This window comes from Melitaea cinxia, chromosome 10 (assembly GCF_905220565.1).
Source record: "Melitaea cinxia chromosome 10, ilMelCinx1.1, whole genome shotgun sequence".
In the NCBI taxonomy this organism is placed as follows: domain Eukaryota; kingdom Metazoa; phylum Arthropoda; class Insecta; order Lepidoptera; family Nymphalidae; genus Melitaea; species Melitaea cinxia.
Window position 1 is genome coordinate 3,327,782 of NC_059403.1, and position 27,793 is coordinate 3,355,574.

General features: G+C 30.6%; 1 long non-coding RNA gene across 1 annotated transcript; it reads right to left on the bottom strand.

The window, feature by feature from the left end:
• Positions 1-3,485: 3,485 nt before the first annotated feature.
• On the bottom strand, positions 3,486-26,132 carry LOC123657163. Its single transcript, XR_006743666.1, has 3 exons — positions 26,121-26,132; positions 19,987-19,990; positions 3,486-3,583 (listed from the first exon to the last, which is right to left on the bottom strand). It is a non-coding gene; the product is annotated as an uncharacterized LOC123657163 (long non-coding RNA).
• Between the last annotated feature and the right edge of the window lie 1,661 nt (positions 26,133-27,793).

Below are 27,793 nucleotides of genomic sequence, written 5' to 3' on the forward strand. Positions count from 1 at the left end.
GCCGGCTGATATCGCTATTTTTTTAAAATATACATGGAAAAAATACATATATAAAAATATAAATACAAATATAACACCCAGACTCATATAATAAATATAATATTATTTATTAAGGGTTAAAAAATTAAGAATATTTACCACTACATTTTATAACTAAAACACGCGAATTTAGTGACAACGATAAAATTACCTTTTTGAAAAAGTAACTTCACAAATAGTCATTATAATATAGATTTGGTAGCTTCTGTAGCAGTGATTATTTAGCCATGTAATAGTCCCATTATGGGGAATTTAGTTTTGTTTCTATAATAAGATTAATTAAGTGATTCTTAGAATTATCGAAAACTATTTGTTTTATTCACTAAATTAGTGAAACGTCCTTTTAGGGGGTAAAGCGGTTGACTACGTTACTTTACTGATAATTATTACTGAATTTATATGATGATATAATAAGAATTTAATCCAATACGTAATGACTTCTTTATAATATTTTTTTATTCGAGAACTAATCGAATTTAGCAATTAATGTAATGATATATCATAAATATAATTGATGAACTTTAAATATATCAAATCTTATAAATACGATGCTTATCTCAGAGATAAAACCACACAAGAACACAACAGACAATAAAGAAATGAAGCACCGTATATTTAATAAAAAATAAATCGAAAAATAATACTCAACACAGAGCCAATACTAGATAATAGTCACTATTATCTATAATTTGATGAAGAGATAATTTCTAATAAAGGAATGATTAAAATTAACGGTTTGTTATGAAACTCCTTGCTCTCTGGAATAACAATCAACTGGTCGAAACAAACCTATATAAAACTAACGTCGAGTTCTCATACAAGCCACGTTAACAGCTACGTTCTTGGCACGGTTCGACTTTTAAGCTCTATAAACGTTTCGATAGCACACAACTTTTGATATCATCATTAAAAATAATAAGTATACTTAAGACATTTACTTCATTGTTTTTTTTTTCTTGAATGTACTTTATTTTAACTATAAGCTACTCTTGGTTTTAAATTTAGTAGTTTGAAATATTTTTCAAATTGTTTAGCATTATTATTTGATAAATTATTTTATTAAAAATGAATATTAATATTTATATCATCTTATAAAAAAATACCCTACGAGCTTTTTTTATCCAATTCAAGTTACAAGGACGATTTTTTTTAATTTCTTATTTATGTATCTTATTATAGCATTTATATCTTTGGTTATTTTTAACCGACTTCCAAAAAAGGTGGAGTTTCTCAATTAAACTTTTTTATTTATTTATGTTACCTTTGAATTTTTTACTTGGTGGACTGATTTCGATGATTCTTTTTTTAATTGAAAGGTGGTGCGTGTCATGTAGTCCCATTTAAATTTAATTGAGATCTAATAAGTATTTTCGAGCTATATTTAATAATGCTTATTTACTTGACTATTTTTTCGTTGACCTACGTTGTATTATACCGCATAACTTTTCATTGGGTATACCGATTTTGATGATTCATATATGATAACATGATATGTGAATTACTACCATTTAATTGGTTGATAGGTTATCAAATATCACAGAGATCAACTGAAACAGCTGGTTGCGACGTCCATTTCGGATATAAAAAGCACGGATATTAATTTTTAGGAGAAAGTGTTAGAAAAATATTCACGACTCTTATACATCTTATTGGCGTTAGAGTATTCCTGTTACCTTAAGTTCGTCAAAGTTTACTTTAATTACGCCTTATTAGGCATTAAGAAATATGGAAACATTACTTTTACAAGATTTCCCAATAATCCGATGCTTGAAAACTTAATAAATAGAGCCTTTAGTTAAAATATTTCCAATGTATTTGTTAATTTTTAGTTAATCCGTTGGCGCAGTTTGTAGTACTTTCTGCTGCGGGGGTCGTGGGTTCGTTTCCCACCCCGAGCCGGGGTGTATTATAGATATTAATTTATATATGTAATATTTATAAATATTTTTATCGAAATAATATATGTAGCTATACCAGTCGGCTGTTACCTGTAACACAAGCATTAAGTTGCTTACTATGGGAACAGACGACCGTGTACAGATGACAGTGTACCGTGTTGTGTAGATATTTAAAAAAAATGTGTAGTGGATCTGAAAATGGCCACCTCTTGACATTTAATTTTTTTTTCCTGCCATTACAAGAAATATAAACAATTCATTGCAAAGAGGTGATAATTTAAAGTAATATACATTAAATACATCTAAAAATCTAGTTTGGATATCACGGAACCACTACAAGCCATCACTGGCAGGCCGCCAGACATGTTCGGCCAACCTTTGGTTACATCTTGTACCACTAAATAAATATTTAGCTATGGTATAAAAAAATACTTATATGAAAATACTAAGTGATAATTACTTTTTATTACCTCTTTTAATCATTTCACAAAATTTATCAGTTAAAATTATAAGTTATATTAAATTCTGTATTGTAACAGATAATCAGATTTACCTTCTCGAATCATAATTTTTTACCGATAAGTTACCGATACATACCTTTATAAGGTACAAGTGTTTTCGATTAAAAAGAAATATTAAAATCGTTATACCCAGTAAGAAAGTTATGAGGTAACAAACAAAAAAAAATTAGAACTTCCTCCTTGTTTGAAGTCGGTTAAAACTAATATCAAAAATTATCTTTAAACTTGTTTATGTTTCTAACAATACATATAATAATTATAACGATTCAAACTACACGGTGTAAACGAGGCGTTTGTTACTATAGCAAATCGAATATGGCTGTGTACAATCGACTGCAAAATTGATGAACGAAACTAGATTACGATATAGAAGCTTTAGCGAAGGTGAATCATACAATACGACGCCTGATATATTATTGAACACAGGCATACACAAATAAATATTTCACTAGCATTGTACTGTAACAGTAATTACATCAGATAATATGCAAGTCTATATAAATAAAAATGAATGTTGCTATTTGCATAACTCGAGAATGGCTCAACCAATTCGCCTAATTTTTTTTTTTTTTTTTTTTTGTATGATCCTTCGGAAGGTTTTAATACTAAAAGAAAAGAAAATTAAAAATTAATTAATTTTTACTATTAACTTTTGACAGAACGTCTGTTCAGGCAGCTAGTATTTTTATATTTTTTTTATGGACATGAAACCTGGATTCGCGTTAACTTTAGATTTTTTTTTTCGTATATTTATTATTTGATTAATATGTTCAATAGGATTTTAGGCACAACTAGGTGTATGTTAAAACTCTTGAAGTTATGTTTACATCCTTAGACACAAAAATTATATGTAAAATTTGGTTGTGTTATTATTAAGTAAAAAATAATATAGTATTGAGTATTTTATAAACAACATATGCAAGTAAGTATAACAAAAAATATATGATGTGATCCTACCCTTAATTCCCCCAGCTTACTTACTACAGGAACACAACACTGCAGCACACATCACACAGCAGTATTATTTAGCTGTGGTCTTCCGTAAGGTTGAGGTACTTCCCCAGTCAGGCTGCTCCAGATTTGAGTAGAATATTTCTTGCTGTACCCCACCTCAGTAAATTATGTCTCTAAGCCAAAAAAAAAAAAACAAAAAAAAAAAAAAAAAAGAAAAGCACTACCTATCTTTTCTCGAAGCGCTTCGTCGTTTTTTTGTACCCTCATAACTTGGGTTTGAATTATACCAGATAAACAAAATTCTGGGGATATGATGTCAATAGCGGACTTATTAAACATATAAAGTTTCAATTGCATAGCTCTTATACTTTAGATTTTATTGATACCTAAAAAACCCCGATTTCGTCACTCACTGATGATCATCAAAATTCATAGAGTACTTCCTGAAGTCCCAGAAAACTGAAATTTGGTATGTAAGCTAGTATTAGTACACAAACAACAAAAAAATTCTAAAACTTGGAACTTTTACCCCCCAACCCCTTAAACTAGGAGATGGAAGTTTGTATGAAACTTCCGCAAATTTTGATGCTAGAGGTCTGAAAATTGATATAGGGACTCCTTGTTACTCCTTGTTATAAATAATAATAATAAAATACATAAAAAATAAAAATCGGTTATTAGTTTATGTCGAAAATTTACATTTTGTAATTTTGGCGGAGGTCACCGTTTGCATATCAGTTCAACATAAAATCAAAAACAGCGTGCTTAAACCGAATATTGTGAAGATTGGATGATATTTATGGTATAAAATGTGTCGGAGGTAAAATGCAGCTATAATATTGTCATAAGCAACTTACAAAAAGAAGTGAAATCCCACCAAAAACATTTTCATGTAAAATGTTGCCAAGACGAGATCATATGGCTCGCACTGTCAAAAAGTTATCAGATCTCATGTAGAGCAAAGCTTCTAACTCTACACGCCCTAACTCTACAAACCCTAACTTTACAAACTCTACACCTTAGTCAAAATATGTGGCTTGGCCGTTTCGTTACTACCAGCTGCCGATGTTGTAGATGACGACTTTCCTGTCTCATTATATATATATATATATATATATATATATATATATATATATATATATATATATATATATATATATATTCTTTTTATTTTTATTTGTGTTATATGTATATCAATTATTCTTCTTCTTTTTAGTTTTTCTTCAATAGAACTATTGTATAACAGAAAAGTAATAAGCAGTGAATAAATTTTTCACCTTACGCCCACGTGACAGTAGCGAAACGGCCAAGCCACATATTTTGACTAAGGTGTAGAGTTTGTAAAGTTAGGGTTTGTAGAGTTAGGGCGTGTAGAGTTAGAAGCTTTGCTCTACATGAGATCTGATAACTTTTTGACAGTGCGAGCCATATGATCTCGTCTTGGCAACATTTTACATGAAAATGTTTTTGGTGGGATATATTTTTTCGATGTTATAATATGTTAGGTTGGTTGACAGTTAAAAATATTAAAAAAAGGTAAGGTTTCATGCAAGATGTTACTAATTTTATACTAAACCACAGTTTATATATTATTTTTCAAAAGAGTGACTGCGGGCAGAAATAATAATAATTTTTAAAGTTTTATTTTTAAACTATTTGAATAAAGTTGTTTTTTATTTTGATTTTGATTTTGAAAGAAACTTAAAAATAAAACTTAAAGAAACACTAGATAACTAAGGCCAGTTGTGAAAAAAATACTAATAATTCATACAAAAAGTCGATATTTGTTATTAATTAACTGCGTCCAAAATATGGCTTAAAACGTTGCAGGATTATTTATCAATATAAATAAAAACAAATAATTATAACGCTTAATTACTTATTAAACGTAACATATGAATAGGACTCAATATTTATATTGTTTACGATTCAATACGTTAATATAAATGCTATGCATATTAAACTTCACTGATACGTAAAGTAATTTCCGTAACAGTATTTATGGGTAGAGTGAAAAATGAAAAAGTAGAGTGCACTCACGTCTAAAGGGTTTTGGTCACAAGCAAAATGAAATCAGAGTGCACTATATCCAATGAAATATATTCGATTTTATAAAAACTGATTCTAGAGTTTATGCTTTCGGTAAAAATATTTATTTGCATTTACGATAAAAATAATTTAAAAAATGTGTGTATCAGCTCCGACATGCGACTGAAACGTGCTCCATCGTGATATTTCTAAAATTGAAATGTACTTTTAAATATATGGAATTATAATTAGTAATACACTAAAATAATATACTGTAAAATCAAGACCTAAATTGACACTCGACATTATACTATATAACATTTGACTATTATAATCTATACAAACAAATAAAATTGAAGTGTCTATTTGTAACATTAAAATAACTGCTTTTTACTTAATGCATATAGATGTATACACGCCATAATAACATTTTTTACAATTTTTGCCTGTCTGCCTTCTGTCTGTTAGTTCCGGATAATCTCTGAAACGGCTGGACCGATTTTGACGGGACTTTCACTGGCAGATAGCTAATGTAGTAAGGAGTAACATTGGCTACTTTTATTTTAGAAATTTATTTATTGTATAGCTCTGCGAACTGAACACTAGCTTTTTCGTTAAATTCCACGCGGATGAAGTCACGGGCACAGCTAGTCTATACATAAACAGCTACGAGTACTATGAAACACTCACTCACAAACTATTTCACTCCCCATATTTTTTTATACCACGGGTCTGTTATTGTTGCTTAAAGAGTAAACTAAAAAAAAGTGAAAAAAAAGTGTCGTAACATAAAAAAAAATAGTTAATAACAATTCTTTATTCAACTTCCAAAACCATAACACTGGCCAATATAAAAAATGAACAATATTAAAAAATAATAGTGTGAAACTCAATCTCGTACCTTAAATTAAACATATACTTGCGCCGTAATTTTACTAATTTGTATGTACACTCCCCGCAGTAAACTAAGGTGATTAGAGGAACACAAGTCAATCTCCTGTCAGGTTTACAAGCTGGCCCATTGAGAATATAATGTCCAAATAAAATTAAACTTTATAGTGTATGTATAAAGTCCATTGTATCATGTCGAGTTAAGAATATATTAGCCTGAATTTCGTAAATTTTATTTTATTTTATACGAGTACATACTACAATTTTTTTATATTTCTGCACTATAATGTTATTAAGATAATAATTGTGTTTATTCACAAACGAAAAAAAAACCGACTTCAATTACATCGACGAGTAATACAACGTAGATCGACGAAAAAGTAGTCAAGTAACTACGCGTTATCCAAGATTACTCAAAAAGTAGTTATCAGATCTCGATAAAATTTATATGTGACCACATGATAAACACCATCTTTCGATTAAATTAAAAATTATCAAAATCGAAACACCCAGTAAAAAATTATTAGGATTTTCGAGAGCTTCTCTCGATTTGTCTGGGATTCCATCATCAGATCCAGGTTTCCTTATCGTGGTACTAAACTAGAGATATCTCCTTTCCAACAAAAAAAGAATTATCAAAATCGGTACATCCAGCAGAAAGTTATGCGGTATAATACAACGTAGATCGACGAAAAAAGCATCAAGTAAAAACGCATTATTAGATATAACTCGAAAAGTTATTGTTAGATCTCAAATAAATTTAAATGGGACCAAATGACACACACCACCTTTCGATTAAAAGAAAATTTGTCGAACTCGCTCCACCCAGTCAAAAGTTCTGAAGTAACATACATAAAAAAAATACAATCGAATTGAGAACCATCTCCTTTTTTGGAAGTCGGTTAAAAAGTAAGAGTTAATTTGACAAGAATGAGTGTATTTATTGTGCAAACTCCAAAATCAATATTTCCAAAATAAAACCTATGTGTCAGCTTGACAAACGACTAGAGTTTACTCATTAAGAACGATTACGGTGAAATTTAAAAATATATTTATCCCTTTCTCGCAAGAGACGTTGCATAGTCAAACATCACTGTCATTATCAGTGCAGGTCGCGTAACTGCATAAAACGGCATTAAAGAATATAGCCACCCCCTCTCTTGCCGTGGGTGTCGTAAGAGGCGACTAAGGGATAACACAGTTCCACTACCAACTTGGAACTTATAAACCCAACCGAGGGCGGGATAACCAACAAACTACTAGCTTTAAAATCACAGGCCGAAGACGGACAGCAGCATCTTCGATGCTACAAAGCTAGCCCTGCGGTCACCAACCCGCCTGCCCAGCGTAGTGACTATGGGCAACACACGTGAGTTCACGCTATTTTTGGTGCGAACTTGTGGAGGCCTATGTCCAGCATTGGACTGCAATAGGCTGAAATGATGATGATGATGATGATGATGATGATGATGATGATGATGATGATGATGATGATGATATATGATTTCTCAATGAGTTAACTCCAATAAATAACATTAACATTTAGGACTTCAATTTGCTTGTTATTCTAGTTGAATATAAATTATTAAAACGTCACGAATGCCACAGCAGTGAAGAATAAGTAACTTTAAAAAAATCTCTTTTAAATAAAATAATAACATAACGGATCGCTGTCTGTACATGGAAGGTATATGAGAAAAAATATTATTAGGACCTTTATCAACGCAAATAGCATCCAAAACAATGATTGTTAGAATTTTTGTCTATTTGTCTGTGCGTTTGTTCACGCTAATCTCAGAAACGTCTTATCCGATTTAGATGTAGTTTTGCACTCGTATATTGTGATAAGCTTCACTTAACATTTAGTGTTTTTTTAACGTCGATCGGTTCATAAATAAAAAGTTATGCCAATTTAAAAAATCACGTTGAACATGTAAAGTCACTATTCTACGCGGACGAAGTCTCAAGCACTACTAGTATAAAATATAATTGTATCAATGTTCTATCATTTTTTTACCTATTAATCAATTGAACTTAGACCATTCATAAAAAAACGTATACAGATATAAATCGTCCAGATTAATACAGAATATTTAATTCATTGCAAAATTAATTTATTCGTTATCAATGAACAAATCAATCCATAGTTCATACAATTTTAATTCATTTAATTCCGTTGAAACGCAGCGATGTAAATTAAACCTGTCGTTTTAATGAAATTTCGTTTATCTCGATGAATTTTTTAACTACGATCCGTGCTCCTATTTGAAAGTCAAATACGAATTCAGTAATAGTTAAAGAGCGGAAAATTTGATGCAACAGTGATTACATAAAAAATATTGTTTTACTGATGTTAAACACTTTTATAAGTACAAGGAATATTTCAAATGGTTTATAAAAAACAATAGCCTTACCATACGTTGTTATTTATGCTATGAGAAATAAAATAAAAACAATTGAATAGAACTCTTCTACTCGTAGTGCAAGGATGCTTTCGCGAGCGTGTAATTTTCTTACGAAAAGTTACTATCGTTATCACGTGTTTTTGATAAAAACCTGAAACAATAGCCTACAATTTTATCCGGACACTGTGAAAATAAATACTAGAGTTTATTAGAAAAATATATAGATATAAGATTTATATAAGAGCGCCAAATGTGTTCGTAAGTTCGCTAGTAAGCTTATTTTTTTAAAGTGTAATAATAATAATAACAATTTTTATTTATTAAATGTTTTCTCCACATCAAAAAATCCACTAATGATGGGAGCCTCCTTTTAAGCATGTTGTTGCCTGTACCAGAAGACTCCGCTCTTCCATTAGCAAAAAATAATCACAATTAAAAAAAAAAAAAACAGAAACTTATTAGTTTTACAAAATAATGACATTTATTTTTGTTCTTTTGTTCTTATTTAAGTTGCCTAAATGTAGTGATGTGTGAGGTGAGTTGTGTGAGTTGAGGTGGATGCATTATTATTACGTATATGTATATGTATGCGTGTGCAGGATGCGTGTATCATGTATACGGATATGATGTGTAGTGTATATATTTTTGTACATTTTATGTGTATTTCTATTGAACAATCTAAATAAAAGATTCTATTTCCTCGTAACTCATAAGTGTGTTTATACACTGTAAATTTCTTAAGTAGTAGAAAAATTAATGAAATTGCGCCGAATATTGTTAAATATAAGAAAACGCGATGATTATTTAAGCTTCCTGCGGTTATTAGTTCGCAAAATAGGACGTCTAACGTGTCGGTTAGGAGTAAATAAATAAGTTTAACATAAATGCTTCTAGGCTAACGATAAGTAGTTTAATTTTTCTATTTAATCCCGGCTGAAAGACATACAGACATAAATATTACACACAGACCCGGGCAGCCAATCGGACCAGGTCTATTAAATTATTGCTTGAAATAGGAGACACAACCGCAACCATCAGCATCAAAGGAACTTGCATCGTTACTACACTAACCAAGAAACTTAATACTACGCCTTATAGTAGCGTAGAAAAACCACCCCAGCAGAACTGACCATTAGTATTTTTAACTATAAAAGTGTTTTTAAGTTATAAATTTTAAAGTGATCGTACAATATTAATGCCCAAAGTGCCTGCAGCCGTGTCTCTTTGAATGCTTAAACTAATACTTAGTAAGTGAACACGACTAACCGCTGGCGTATTCTCTAGAGCTAAGAGAGGATACACTATAAAAATAATAGAAAATCGTAGGCTTCCTTTGAGTCCTAGTTCTCTAATTTTTTTTTGTTCATGGAAATTTCCAGCAAAAGAGCAGGTATTTGATAGTGTTAAGTGGTGTCATTTCAAGCGAAAAATGCGCTTCTTGCTGCAAAGGGTTAAAACTTGACGTCGAGTACTAGTGTAATAAAATAGAGTTTAGAACTTCCATAAATAATAATAAATAGTTCTGGTTTATCAGAAAATTTTACTTAAAATTTTTGCCATCGAAATGAAAGACAATAGCAACTCACTACAAAAATATCGTCTGATACTCAAAATCTAAGGTCTAGTAGAAAACTAATTTCATTAACATCTTTGAATGAAATTTTAAAATGTTTATTATACCTATAATTATTTAGATCTTAACATTTTAAATATTTCGGATCTTAACATTTTAAATATTTCGTTTTATTAAGCAATTAATCTAGTAAAAATGTTACAAAAATATTTAATTAATTTATTAAGATTTTTTAAATTACAATTAGGAATTTCGTTAATGAAAATGAAAGAAAACAATTAAATATTTAATTTTAAGGTCCTTGGTAAAATGAATCTAAAAACTATTTTAGTAAAAAAAAATTGTAATAATTAAACTAACATAGTATGTAAGAAATATTGTTTACTAACCAAAATGAGTCACTGGTCACTTTAATAAAGAATTTATTTATTATTATTATTATTTAGTTGACCATAAATTTTAAAGCTTAAGACGATACACATTATTAGGTCAAAAGCTTTTATGTTGCGCTTAATTTTCAATAATCAGAATTCATTTGAAGTTCATGATCACATCATCAGCATCATCATCATCATCAGTGGTGGAATAGTAACGTTAAATAGAAATGTTCGCATGTACATTGTAAATGAAAATATTCTTAAACCTTTTGCTTTTTTATTAAAATATCTAAAGAATAAAAACAATCGCTCTGGTGTAGTGATTCGAGTAGTCGCCTAAAACACCGACGTTTTGCGGGTTCGATTCCCGCTCGAGATGGATATTTGTATTTGTACAAATATTTCTTTCCGGTTTGGATGTCTGTACTTATGAGTCTTACCACCATGCCTCGGAGAACACGTTAAGCCGCCAATCGTTACTCATTGTAGGGAACATATCCGTTAATCCGCAGTGGAGCAGCTTCCCCTACATGGATCAAGAGGCCTATGCCCAGCAATGGGATGTTACAGGCTTAATACGAAAAAATAATTGTCATTCCCAGTATGTATTTTAATAATCAGAGCGTTTAATCGGTTAAAAGGCTGCTGTATTGATGAATGAATACAATATTGCCGCTGGGGACATAATGTGATTACAAATAGAAAGGGGATGATCGACCGATTAGGCCTCAAGGCTAGCTAGCTTAGAGCAGGGATTGAAGCAGTCAGCACGAAGCATGTTTAAACTTAAAACAGATAATTCTCGTTACCAGAATTAAATTAGACACTTGTCAATTGACAATTTTAAATACTTTTTCACTCTCATATCACGATCACGATATTTTTGTTTATTCTAATAACAGTAAATGTATTTTGTGATGTCAAATTTCTATTGAATGGGTAAATTATATGATTGCAGGCAAACGAATCTACTTCTGTTCTAGCTGGGATATTCAATTAAATGTACGCTTTTGTTACACTTTTTTTATACAACTAGGTCAGCCAACAAGCGTACGGCTCATCGTACGGTAAGTGATTACCGTAGATGCCTGTAACACTAGAAGCATCGCAAGCGCATTGCCGACCCGACCTCTAATTCCAGGAGCTCTTATCACATAACTCAGAACAGAGTCTTCGGTGCGACAAAGCCAGCCTGTGGTCACCAACCTTCCTGCCCAGCGTGGTGACTATGGGCAAAACACATGAGCTCACTCCATTTTTGGTGCGAACTTGTGGAGGCCTATGTCCAGCAGTGGACTGTATTAGGCTGAACTGATGATGAAGTATTATTTATATACACCAGCTGTGATCTTCTATAAGGTCAAGGTACTTCCCCAGTCAGGCTGCTCCAGATTTATTTTCATAGAAGTAATTTACAATTTTACTGAAACTAATGAAATAAGAAATACTAATAAATTGAAAAGGTGGTTTTTCACAGCGTGAATGTCCACAAGTATGTCTACGAGTCATACTGTAGGTATATATCTATATGTATAATAATAATAATAATATTTATTTAGATGAAGATTACATTATGAGGAAAATAAGTTATAAGTAATTTTTACACAAAGTTTTTTACACAAAGTTTGACAACACGATTAGCGAAGGACTGGTGCTCAAAAAAGGTATAAAATACCTGTACTATAAGTCACCAGGTCCCCCCCCCCAAAGTTAAGAAGACAGGATCATGTGCTCAACTTGTCCAAATGGAGTTGTCCAATGGATATAAAAAATGAATGTTCGTCTGTACGTCCTTTAAGCATCGTAAACTACACATTTGATCATGTCATGCAAATCAATCTTCAGCAAAGTAGCTGTGGTAGGAAGATAAAAAAAAGCGTAGCAACGCGCGCAAGGTATAATAAAAAAAGGATAAATTTTATTAATAATATGCTACAATACTACTTAATTCGTGACATGTCAATCAACAAAATAATGTAACACTAATTTTTAATTTTAATTTTTTTTTTTCAAATAGAAAATTATAAAAAAATAAACTATAAGAGTAGTTATTTTTATTTAATTCGGAATTATACAATATTATTCATATTTGCAATTCACAAGTTAAAAACTAAATATCAACAGAGTTGCAATATCAATCATGTATTAAATATAATATTAATAATTATTATTTATAAAACTGAATATACTTAGCTATTAATGAAAAGAAAGTTTTTGTAACAACGACATCGACAGTCCGGAAAAAGCGGTCCCTTGATAGAACCCTACCTTTACAATAGACACACAGAGACAAAAAATCAATTGTTGTAGCAACGTAGAGATATCAGGTGTCGTTTAGCGTAAAGAAGCCTCTTTGTAACGATTGAAACAAATATTTACCTTTATTTACTTCGGTACATAGGAGTCGTATCGTAACAGTATCAAATATCGTTACATCTAACGAGGCCTTATATTTTGTTATGCAGAGCAAAATGTATCTTGTCCTCATTCGCCATTATTTGATTTCACTTAACGTGAGTTTTGTTATTCTGCAAAGATGTTACGGAAAAATATTTATTTTCATATTATTATATTTTAGAATAATATTTAAAAAATGCTATTGTTTATACTAACTTGATTAGACTTGTTATTGATAGAATAAATAATATCATACAAAATAAAACTTAAGATGTACATAAAATACATTTGTAGAGTCGTTTATAAGAGTAATAATATTTCATTTCAGGATTCCTATTTTAACCTATAGAGTATATTCTGTTCTATTTTTGCTTTAAATATTTTCGTAACATGACAATGATCTTGCCTTTGAAGTTGTGTTAAGGTATGTAAACTCTAAAAATACTAATTTATAAAATATGGTTAAGTAACCGAAACTGCATATAATGCAATAAATATGTTTCTTTCTTTCAAATGTTGTTTCTTGGCTGCACTAAATTAAAATATAAAACTGACTACGGAACTCATAAATAAAAGTATATAGGATATTAATATATTATAAATTATTATTTAATATGTACGATTTTATTTTTGTGCTTACCCACACATTAGGGATTCTAAACATTTTTTGAATATCATATCAAAAATTGACCGCTCCAGCGGGATTCAAACCCGCGTCTCCGACTGACCGTGTCGGCGCTCTAGCCAATTAAGCTATGGAACGATGTACCCGCTAGAGCGAAATTCTTGATATGATGATTTTTATTTTCGGTTTAAGCGAACCGTGGCGCCGTCTATAGTGAGTTCTTTACAGAGACCCGTAACTATTCAAAGTTTCATATTACAATGAAAATCTTTGACAGGAGACGACACCATGCTATTCTTAATATGTACGATTTTATTTTTGTGCTTACCCACACATTAGGGATTCTAAACATTTTTTGAATATCATATCAAAAATTGACCGCTCCAGCGGGATTCGAACCCGCGTCTCCGACTGACCGTGTCGGTCTCTAGCGGGTACATCGTTCCATAGCTTAATTGGCTAGAGCGCCGACACGGTCAGTCGGAGACGCGGGTTCGAATCCCGCTGGAGCGGTCAATTTTTGATATGATATTCAAAAAATTTTATTTATTTATTATTTATTGATATATTATATTAATATATTATAAATATTGTTATCGTAGGCTTTATAATATATATACAAAAGCCTACTAAAACAAGCGACTGCCTATTCGATATAACACCTGTCATTATCAAAAGTTGTATTGATAATAAGCAACAGATATTCTTGGTCATAATTGTATTGTTAACATCATAGCTTCAACGTATAATAATAAATGTAGTAAGTTAATTTTCAGTCCATCAAAGACCTCGATCAAAGGCATTGTATGAAACAAACTGTTCAATCATCTCGATCATAAACCCTTGTCACTGAACGAACGCATGTTTATTACGTTTCACGGACGACTTGACAATTTTAATTGTTCACGATCGTATAATGAACCAGGAAAAGATTAATTTGTTTCTCTATTTCGCTACATAAAAGAATCATTTTTTATAGAGATTATAATTTATAAGAGTTAAGTTTTTACAAAATTGGTATGTAATTTTGTTGGTTTAAAAAATACAGAAAGATCTTCACATGTCATCAATCTATAAAATGGTTATTGGCAATATAATTTTTACGCATATCGGTAATTTAATAATTGGTATTATGTGTTTATACCCTGCGGTCACCAACCCGTCTGCCTAGCGTGGTGACTATAGGCAACACATATGAGTTCACGCCATTTTTGCCGCAAACTTGTGGAGCCCTATGTCCAGCAGTGAACTGAGATAGGCTGAAGTGAAGTGAAGTGATTATATGTTTACATTTTTAGGTACTAGACGACCTGCGTGATTTCAATCGCATTAATAGTAGTCGTACGATAAATAAAAGAAACTAATAAATAAATAAAAATAATTTCCAAGAAAACGTTACTGAATATTAACTCTAAATACAAAATCAAAAGGTCAAAAGAGGTAGATCGTTGAATCAACAGTTGAGCGCCTCTGACACGACTCCATCAATCACTGGTTCTGTATCCACGCCGATCCACTGACTGATCGGTTCCACATCACTGTAGAATTATGGCTACTGTTTTTATCTAAGCGGATGATCGGATACGGTTTGAGAGGTTAAGATACGTTGACTGCGATTTCAATTACTGGTAAATTCAGGTAATGAGTTAAAATTTTAAGTATATTTTACCTACCCTACGAGTATTTTAACTTGCTACATTTGAAAGTAATGTCTGTATAAAGTTTTAATACAAATCAAAGAGTACCGAATTTCAATATCATGTCTGCATATTATATGATTATATCCTGTTTATACAAATTTATTTTTCTCGTTTATTATTCTCATTATGTTGTTTTTGTTTTTTGTATGTCTTTTAAGTATGTCAGAATGAAACATGCATGCGTTAATACGATTCAGCGACAAAATTTTGCTAAAATCATCATAAAAAATTATAAATATGTTTCAAAGACTACACTTATAATTATAATTAAAACTTATTTACAGTTTACTGTGAACTTTTTATGCTTACTGTCAATGCTGCTTAAAATAATTAAAGCATTTTACAAAAAATTCTCTTAGTAACTTAATTGATCGATCACTTAGATGCTGTACCTATTCACTAAAGCAACTATATTTTTTGTTATAACGCTTTAACGCTGCGGGTGATCAGTTACTTAGAGACAACAAAACCTTAGTAAACGATGGCTTTGAACACATTTGACTTTGTATCGTCGTTCAAATTAAATATTTTATTCGAAAAAAAATGAATTGTTTATTAGCTTATTAAAACTTCAAGTTTAAATAATACGTAGTCATATCAGCCAACTGCTACCTTTAATACAAACATTAAGTTGCTTACCATAAGAACAGACGTGTGAGTGTGTGTGTTAAAAAAAAGTTTTTTTTTATCTTTGAGTGATCATAGTCCAGTATACTTTTTCCAGTCAGTTTACTGTTTTAGTCATATATGTTATGTGCTGTAAATCACTATTTATTTATAGTGAAAGCTATCATAAATAAATCACTATTTATTTATGGTGAAACATAGATAAAAAATATCGTCCAATTTGTTAAATTTACACGGTTGAAATTATATTTAGATTAAATAAAAATAATCATATTAATCTATAAATTCTTAAGTTCGTGACAATAAATATGCGTTTGTTATTATTTCACGCAAATACTTTATTCATTACTTATTCATTACTATTATTTATTACTATTATTTAATTTATTCATTACTATTATTACATTTCATACATACATTGCAATGAAACTTCGTACAAAGATAGCTTGAGGTTATCAATAAAAAACATAGGCTTGTATTCTGACATTTCATCGTAAACAATAATTATGCCCGTGAAACCGCAAGGCGTAGCTACTAAAATTATAAAGTCGAAAGCGCTGAAATATTTCTATTTTATAGTTACTTTCTCGTCGCGAAATAATTTTGCCAACACGTGTTACATTTCAGATGATTTTTTTTTATATAACTAGGTCGGTAAACAAGCGTACGGTGCACTTGATGGTACGCGATAGCCTTAGCTTATAAACGTCTGCAACACCAGAAGCATCGCGCGTTGCCTACCCTATCCCCAATTACCCCCAGGAGCTGGTCACTTTACTCACCAACAGGAACACGTTGCTTGAAAACAGTATTATTTAACTGTGATCTTCTGTGAGGTACTACCCCAGTCGGGCTGCTCCATATTTTGAGCAGATTAAGACAAGTTTCGTGATGTATAAATTAGGTCTGATATATTTCTAGAAAGGGACACAAATTATTTGTGCTTATGGCTTAGACAAGCTAAGCTATTATATTCACGTTATTATACACATTTAATTTTTTGGATATTGGCTTATGATTTTTCTCAAAACATAGATTTTCAACCACAAAAAAACGACGACCAGAGAAAAGCGCGTTGAAAATTTAGCATAGGACTATTTACTTACATAATTACATGATTTATACCAAAACTATCTGTAAATATTTAGTTCTTAAGTTGTGAATTGTATATATGTATAATGTTTAATAAACTATTGTTATTCTCCTTACATATGTATTATTTATATTATAAAATAATTGACCTTGATAAAAGAGAAGTTATTTTTTTATAATTTGTCGGTAAAATAGTAAATACGCAATATATACGCCATAATAAAATATATAATACGCATTTTTATGGATAGCTTAAAAAATTACTTGTCAGACCTTGCTATTAAAATAAGAATAATTGAAATCGATACACTCAGTAAAAAGTTATGAGGTAATAACCGTAAAAATAATCGGAATCGAGAACCTACTCCTTTTTTTGAAGTCGCTCAATAAACAATCGTAAAATGAAATCGTAAATTGAAATCGTTTCATAGACACATTTATCAGGAGTGAAAGCAAAAGGCACGAGCAGTACTTGTATAATGTGATTAAAATAAGTTACGTCGAAGTCTGAAATACTTTTCAAAACCTTTAATATTAAAATACGAAAAAAAAATCTATTTTAATATATAGTACATTTTCGTAACATCGGGGAAAAACTATTAATACCCTCACTTATTTTCAAAGTTTCGTACAAACTATTATCGTAAGAAGATATTGATTGAAAAATTGTGTTTTTCCTTCTCTTCTTAGGTTAAGTTTATACCTAACGAACTTTTTACAAGGAATTAATTTTTTTCTCATTTTTTTCTATGTGCAAAGTTATACAATCTTAGTACCGTCAAGTTCGGAAACAAAAAATGTAAATTTTATAAAATCTTTGCTGTTTAAAGAATGAATTTTTAATTCTATTTGTTACTACTATCTGAATATACTTCAAACTACTCCAACACCGCCTACAAATAATAGAATCAAAGTCATCTATTCACATTTCAATGGACATACTTGAAGCTCCACTGTGTCAAGGCAGTCCGAACAGCGAAGCTCTGAATCCATTGTCATGTCGTATATCTATTACGATGTGTCTAGTTTACAAGCAATCTACCACAACGTAATAAACCCTTTATCGTTCAAGGCACACCTGTACACACTTCACTGAGGTGTAAACAAGCCCGTGACTTATAATTAATTGCATAATTAGCTTGCGATATAAACGATACGGCTTGTTGACTTTCTAATTGTGATGTCGCGGCTTGAAATAATGCCGCAAGTAAAAATTGTTGGTCTTAATAAATTATAGTTGCACTGAATGCAGTAGTACGGAATTTAATTATTTGCATAACTGTTTAACAGTTTTAAGAGAAACTAATTCTATATGAACAATTTTATAATATACTAGCTGTACACTGCGCGCGTTGCTACGTTTTTTCTTTTATTTTTTTATTTTTTTTGGTCGTACCAACTAAAAACCTTTGTGGGCTCATGCAGAACACTTTGCTGAAGATCATGACATTATCAAATGTATAGTTTACAATTCTATAAAGGATATACAAGCAAACAACTTTTTAACTGTAAAGTATGCGAAACGTTGGGCATCTAAAAAACTATTATAATGCTAACTCATCATCATCATCATCATTTCAGCCTATTGCAGTTTACTGCTAGACATGGGCCTCCACAAGTTCTCGCCAATAATGGCACGAACTAACTATATATTTATTTTAATTCTTCCGTTGATGTTATAAGCATCTATACGAAGTCGAAAGAATCACCTATTGCAAATTAATATCATAATTAACAAGATAAAAGAAACCGTTGTGCTAACGTGTCGTCAAACAATTACTAAATGTAAGAACTTTTATACAGAATTGAACAAAAAAAAATGTATGTCTTAAAAGAAAATTTAACGTCACTTAATTTTTCCAGTAAGTAACCTCACAATAATAAGAAAGCTGTATTGTCGCAAGGCCTAATAAAATCCGGCCCCTTCCGCCCGCCCATTTCTGCCAATTACGCCCGACTACCTACAGTTGGCAGCCCTGCATTTTCACGCCTCTTACACATAGGAACTTAGCGAAGCGAACGCGGAGCGGATTACAATTTTTTTTTTTACAAATCAAAAAGCAATGAAAAACAATACCAGGCATTATTTACTTACAAAAATATTAATAAGATAGAATAATTACGTTATTTGTAACTAATTATAACACAATTAAAAGTTTTTTTTTTTATTATATAAGTGTGTGTGTTTGTTAACACTGTTTTATATGTTTAAAATGATTAGAACCTAAAATATTACATTACATACATTAAATACTATCCAATCAATATTCCAATATAAACTTTAATCTTTAAAAACAATATTAATGAATGTTATTAATAATTACGAGTATTATTAGGAATTTTTAAAAACTCATTTTATTAAACATAATTTTTTTATACTAAAATGAATAGAAAATGATTTTATTCACTAAGCAAGGGGTTCAAATGGTATATATTTCGGATCTTAGACCATCAAGGAAAATTTGTTATTAGGTACCATTCACTTAATGTAAGAAGCCACTAAAGAAATATTTAAGCTATTATTAACTTATTATAAACTAGTGCACACTGCATGGCTTGGTTGTTAGTATATCAATCATGATAGTTACGTAACTTCTAAATCGTTTATCAAACGAATGCGACTTACATAATCTTTTAAATTATATTATAGTGAAAAAAAAAAGTAGAAAATAACAACTAAATTGATTTAAACATAAATAAATAAAGTTATCATAAAAAATCATATAAATTGTAGCTATAATGAGTACTCATTTATTTTTATGCTTTTACAAAAACGTCATATTTTATTATAATAAAAAACAAACTCTAAATATACCACGAACATCAGATTTTTAAAATAAAAAGCCATGAAGTAGTCACTAATCTAACTTTCAAACGACAAATAAAGTCACTATACCTCTTTTTAACTTCCTTAACTTCCTTTTTTATGTCTGGTGTATTTATACTCTACTACTTTTTATGACAATACAGTTTATATCTCTTCTAGTTACTTAAGCGTCTATTAATAGTGGTGATCACTATTTTCAGGTAAAAAGCAAACTTATTTACTGGTCATTTGAATAAAAATAAATAATTATGGTAAACTATTTTAAATATGTGTAAAACTTTTAAATAACACGCTACGCTTGTCGCTAAGCGCGTTAACGAACCGTAGGCGTAAGGAAGGTCTACGCCCGAGGTCGAGCTACGGTGTACACGTTGTAGCAGTCAGTATTACGAGAAGAGCTGTAGCGCTCAGTACTCTCGTACTCGACTCGTACTACCTTACGAATGATTTGCGACTATAATAATATCAATTCATTTAATTTTATCGCACACGAATTTTGAAGCTTGCGTTAAGAAAATCAACAATAGTTTATTAAACATTTTACATATTTACAATTCACAACTTAAGAACTAAATATATAGTTTGCGTTACTTTTTCTTTAGTTCGTATAATTTTTATGTATGTACAAGACATATTATAGTATATTCAAAATATATACATGTATTCATATAAAACCTATTCATTTTACCGTTTTGTAATAAGATATAATGTACAAAAATGTCAATAAAATATATTTACAGTTATTATTTTAAAATAAAAAAGGTACCGCGTACTATAACTACTGAATAAATATTACTGATTTCTATATATTCAAAATTTTATATGTTTGTGATCCCATCGTATTCTCGGTAAAATAAGACATTGGCAAAAACGGTCCTTTTTAACGCCATTGTAAGCAATAAGACTAAATGAATAATTCTAACAAATAATAGTCTTGATAAATTCTTATAAATAATAGTCTAGTCAACAAGTAAAATATGAGCCACAGCTCATTCGATCCGGAATGAGGTCTAAAGAAAAAGGATCAGAAAGATTTTCTAGAACGCAAAAAATTGCAAAAGTTTTTGAAACATTTTAAATAATTTTATTTCAAAAATATATTATAAATAAAATACACGATTTTAACATAACATACATTAAAAAAGACTCCGAGATACGAAAAAAAACTTAGAGCAATTATTGTAGGTAGGGAAATTTTTTGTTAAATAAAAAAAGCCCTAATTTGAAAAAACTGACTGAAACTTTTTTTTCAAAGCAAAATTTAGTTTATAGTTTTAAAGAGGGAATTTGTTTATAAGCAACACAAAGTTCTACTTCTGAAGGAATTTTGATAATTATTTAGAGTTAAAAAGTACATTAATCAAAAGTGAAATAGAGTAATAAAAAGTCCAGTAAACATAACAATCAAACAAAAGGACTTTTTACAATTTATTCAACCGTAATCTAATTTAAACCAAAAATGGAAAAAGTATGACTAATGTTGAAAAGGTAACGTTTTAATTCCTTTAAAAACATTTCAGAAAATGTATTTAATAACAAAAGTGTACGTTACGTGTTTTCGTAGGAAACGGTTGCATGCACGAAATACATAACTTTTCCTGTCACATTTAATATATATCTATACGTATATACAAAACTGCTGTACATTCGTTTGTTGGATGAATTAATTAGGACAACATGGGTTTCTAAAACGCTGCTTAGTTTTGCGTTACATTTAGGATAATTTAAACCGCATTAATTAATGATTGAACAGAAAAGTATTCACCTTAGTGTTGGGTTAGTTTTTTTTTTTATAAATTTTTGATCCACGGGCTCAAAATGCCCGTGCCTTTGTTTATCATGCATGCATTATAATACCACAGGAGATTTTTCTACTTATTATACTACATATCAACAGTCCTGTGACTGCCTAGTAAAACTAGGACGTGGTCCGACGCTGACAATTTTTTTCCCTTACTAAATACTGTTTATGCAGAAGTATACACATAATTGCTTTCTAATTTCTAACATTATTATTTTTCTTATCAATGTCTATATTTACACTTATGTTAGGTTAGTTTACAATAGTAAAGTTTTAATATTTCTTTAATAAGATTATTTAGATTAGAGTAATAATGATTATTTAGTTATTTTCATTCAGTTATAATGAATTGTTGTTACTTATCTAATATATAAAAATCTCGTGTCGCGGTGTTTGTAGTTAAACTCCTCCGAAACGGCTTGACCGTTTCTCATAAAATTTTGCGTGCATATCAGGTAGGTCCGAGAATTGAACAACATCTATTTTTCATACCCCTAAGTTGTAGGGGGGGGGGGATTAAGTGGATTAATAAGATATATGGCAAAACAACGTTTGCGGGGTCAGCTAGTTGTTCTATAAAATCGTATTTTTGTATATTAATAAAATCCACATGAGAGGTCATCACCCATCTAAAATGTTAGTATTAATATTTATTATATTAATTTATAGTTTTGTAATTAATAATCGACATAATTTGACAACAACTATGGTATAATAGTGTTTAGAAATTGGCGATCGCGGGATCGATTCTCGTTCGGAGTGGATACGTCTACAAATCAGTTTCCAGTCTCGTCTCTCCTTGTGGGTTTTCCCTCTATACCCCAGAGAGCATGTAAAACTTTCGGTCCCGGTTGCTATTATAAACACCGGATAGTGATCGTTACTCAACACGTGGAACAGTGTGGAGAATTAAGTTCTGCCCTTCTCCTACATGGAGTTAGAGCGCTATGCTCAACAGTGAGATGTTACAGGCTGAAACCAGTCATTTAATTAATAAGTAACACTATTGATATTTTAGCAAATCCGCGAGTAGCAGCTGGTAGAATTAAAATACAGTTTTTTTTATTATTTAAAAAGTTACCGTAACTGTCATTGAAAATGTGCATGCGTGAGTCTCTTAATCTAAAAATATTCACATCACAAGTCGCAGTGGGGTTTATTTCTAATGTATTTTTTTTTTTGCTATATTTTACTCGTAAGCAAGTCCATTACAGGTGGAATAATTAATTGACCCAATTACTTGTCATAGAAAAATCGTGTGTAAAACAAAATCTAGTCGTATTTACAAAGACTATATATTGTGAAAACGTCATTAGTAATTTTATAAACGCTTCAAACATAGACACATTATTTTATAAATTGAACTATTTAATTAAAAAGCCGTTCGTACGTCCAAAGTACACATGTCAGAAGTGAAACTTCATTGACAAAGTAATTTTTTAGTCTCGTTTATATTTATACAAATCTAAAGCTTTAGATTTCCGTTCCAGCGCCATCTAGTTAGTTTGCAATGTAATACTATCTATATTAATGTAACAACCCTTGTAGTTACTATAGTATACGCTAGGTGGCTCTGTTGTTTGACATAAACGTCGCACATCTTCGTGACGCTAATATTATTATTATTGCGTTTCATCCGTAAAAATTTTACCTTATGCGTCTGAATAAGTTTCAGGAAGTTGAAGGAGACAGGAACATTCAAGATTTAATGCTTGCAATATTAGCATTATTTTTGTTGCACATGTAAATAAATACGTAGGTATATTAATAAATATTCTTTGTTTTCACTTTCGCAAAGCATTGTTTTACAAAAACCACCAAAACTCGCTTGAGTACACGGTTCAAGTGGCGCTTAAGAAATGAGAGGCTGTAATATTTCTAACCTTCGCATTTTACATATTATCCGTTTTGTTGTTACATTTTTTAGCTTTAAGTATATTCGATTTTTCACTTTCGTGTGATTATTAACAGTGGTCACTGAACTGATAACTTAATGTTTAAGAGGTAGTTAGGTTGCTTTGTGTACGAAAATAACCATTTTTATTTTTTATGTATTTTTAATACATTTATATGCATTTTCTTGTGGACCTAATTTACACAAAAATCAGTAAAATATCAATAGTGGTCAAGTACAAGATAGGACTTTTTTTGTTTTTTTTTTTTCGCAATGAATATAGGTTACTAGAAAGATGTATTGTTGTACCTTTATACATAAGTCTTTATAGGCGTATCCGTGAAAGCAAGTAATAGTTATGTTCTATCTGTGGGTTTGTAAGTTTTATATAAAATCAATGTTTTGTCTCTCAGAATCTCTGTGATATCATATTGTATCTTATAAAATATTTAATTAAAACACCTGGTATTAATTTTAAAAAAATTAAACACATTTCAATATAGTAAATTTATTTTATAAAATTTATTTTATAAAATTTATTATATATTTGTTACCGCTTTGAGTTATATTAAACATAAAACAATTTTACAACATCAACACGCAAACGACAACGATAATAACGAAAATGTACCATACGAAAAAAATATATGTATAAAGAATATCTAACCTATATTTTTCACATTGAAACATCGATTAAAATTTACGAAACATTTTATTAACCGCATAATTTGCTGGTCCGATTTGAAGTATTACATTACAAGGCCCTTATTTCATGATAATGATATACGTTAGAACGTTTTAACATTGACACGAGCTAAAATAAATTTTATACACTTATATTACGATCGAAAATCAAATGAAGATATTTAAAACCGTTGATAGAAAACGTCGATTAGAAATTTTCAAACTTGTAATGAGTTGTTTTATGGTAATACAGTGTACCATCTCGCCTTTGGACGATTATGTAATGAATTTCATTTAAATATTTTCGTATGTTAGATTATGGCAGGTTATCGACTATCAATTTTAAATTTTGATGAATATCTTCTACTAAAAGAGCAACAGAAATTGACACAGTCGAACCAATACACAGCTAGATTACGCAAAGTGATCCCCCAACCACAAAAAAGCGTGGTTAATTGAGCTCAACCCCTTCTCTTTTATTCATAAAGAAACTGATGCTCAGCGGTGGGACGATATTACAATTTCTATGGCGTGATAACGATATGTTTGAGAAAATATTATGAGAGTTTAGTCAATCAGAAACGATTTATTTGGGGTAGGGCTCAAAATATGGCGTGGCCCGACTGGGGTAACCTAGACCTTACAGATCAGAGTTAAATATTTCTGTTTTCAAGCAGTATTGTGTTCCTGTTGGTGAGTAAGGTGACCAGAGCTCCTGGGGGGATTGGGGATAAGGTCGGCAACGCGTTTGCGATGCTTCTGGTGTTGCAGGCGTCTATAAGCTACGGTAATCGCTTACTATCAGGTGAACCGAATGCTTGTTTGCCGACCTAGTTGTACATTAAACAAAAAAATGATATAAGGCACCTTGACGCTGATAGTGACGTTATACAGCGCTTTTAGCTTCTGCGGTATAGGCCTCTTTCTTCATGTAGGAGAAGGATGTGAAACTAATCCACCACACTGCTCCACTGCAGGTGAACAGATGTATTCCCTACTATGAGTAACGATTGTTATGAGGTAATTATTTTTTTACGTTACTCTTTAAAATATATTATCGCTCAGCGATGGATTTAAAATAAGGTGATTGACGAATTTCATGTTTTTTACATCGACATCTCAATTAATATTTTTTAAACTCACAATCATAAAATTACAAAATAATTAAAGTGTATTTAATTTAGTAGATTTAGCAATTGTAGTATAATATAGATATATTAAATATATATTTCATGGCCTTATAAAGTGAAATATTATAAGCTTAAGCTGACAGTTACAAATACTATAACATTTTGAGTTTACCTTACTGATCATAACTTTCGTTTTTTAATTTTGATTTTGATTAATTGCGGACAACTGGTACATTTATGCTGTGTGGCTACGGCACTAAAGAATTTAGCCACCCCCTCTCTTCCCGTGGGTGTCGTAAGAGGCGACTAAGGGATAACAAGGTTCCACAACCATCTTGGAACTTCAGAAGCCGACCGATGGCGGGATAACCATCCAACCATCCAACTGCTGGCTTTGAAATACACAGGCCGAAGACGGGCAGCAGCGTCTTCGGTGCGACAAACCCAATACTGCGGTCACCAACCCGCCTGCCCAGCGTGGTGACTATGGGCAAAACACATGAGTTAACGTTTTTTTTGGCGTAAACTTGTGGAGGCTTATGTCCAGCAGTGGACTGTATAGGCTGTAATGATGAACTGGTATATTTACCATGAAATTGGGGAGGTTTATCTCACGTAGTGAACTGCAATAGGCTAAAGCGAAGGACGACAATAAACAAAGATAATTATAGATAAGTAGATACCTAACATTCAAATACGTACAACTGAATATGAGTACGTTAAAAAAGTTAGATATATTAGTTAAGTCTAAAAAACCTTTCGCATTTAACAGTATTTAAAAACTAGTGTTGCATTAAAATAAAGTAAAAGAGACTTTAAAATGTGGTAAAACTTTTAAATGTATTGAAAAGAAAACTCAACGCCTATCAATGTAAAGAGGATTAAAAAAATGGCTAGGGTTGGCGACTAATAACAAATTATTGCACAATAATTAAATATTATGTTTTACAAAAATTGCATTCTAGAAATATGGAACGAATCTGTAAAAGTACTTTTAAAGCGTAACTTTACCAGCGAGAAACTTAAATGTAATATTTTTCAAAAGTTAAATTTTCAAGTAACATACTATGGTTCTGAAAATGAGTAAGTATTGCAGTAAAATGTATTCCGTTACAGAAATAGTAAAACAAATTTTAAATGATATAAGTGTTAAAGCTCCACCTGAAAGAAAACCAGTACCAGAAATTCAAATTATAAGAATATTGTTTGAGACCACACTAACTATTCATTACCTGCATACTGACATGTTTCATTGAAAAACAAAAGATTTAGCGTTTGTTTGAGAAATCTTTGCTGTATCCGTTCTCTAAATACTATATTTAAAAAAAGAAAAAAAAAAAAAACATTTTTATGAAATAAAAAATACTAAATATTTATATAGGTGTTTTTCAACCCTATCGCGCCTCTAATTGGTGAGTTATCCGGGGGTAGCTAACGAGCGCTCCATGGGTACTGACACTTCACACTTCAATATTTCAAATAGAATTTTTTACAATATATTAACAAGCTTTCGTGGAAGTCACTTATTTTGTATAAAACAAATTTGATCGCTTAAATAATAATAAATGAATAAACGTTTCATACTCGACTGATTCAGTAGAATTTATTCTGCTACAAACAACAAAGATTTGTATGGCCTATAAAATATTTGTCATTAGCAGGGTTCGAACCTGCAACCATCAGCACAACAGTGAGCGCCAACCGTTGTGCCGTTTTTTCTTTGGTTGTGTTTTGCTTGCTTAAAATCAACAATAATTTTATTCAAGTAGGCTTGAACAGCAGCATTTTTGAATCATTAGACAAAATAAAATTACGTTTTTGATATTTTAGATCTTGGTTGTTGAAGTGGAATCGAAAATATTAAAATAAACTCCTCAAAAAAGTTACCCTGTATAAATGTAGATAAGTTAAAGATTCCAAAGCATTCTAATTAAACGGTCAAAATAAAACTTCTTCCAAAGGAATAAGATCCATACAAATTTTGCCACCTCATTTTAATCCAAAATATAATTATTATTAAATTATTATTAAATTATCTATTTTCAAATGTATATGTTTTTACAATAATTAGTTTATTTATCAATAACAATCTTATACGTTAAATACATACTTATGGAGCGGAGTTCCCTTCTTCGGAGAAGAAAACCGCAAGGTTTTAATACTATAATTCAAGAAAATATAACTAATTGTAAATACACTAAAATATAAAATCGTTAGTCACTTTTTCATACCACATAAAACGATATTATATGAGTAAAAACTTATATAAGTATTTCGAAGCCTGAATGTAATATATTCTAATCAAATGTATTTTTAATAGCAGGTAACGT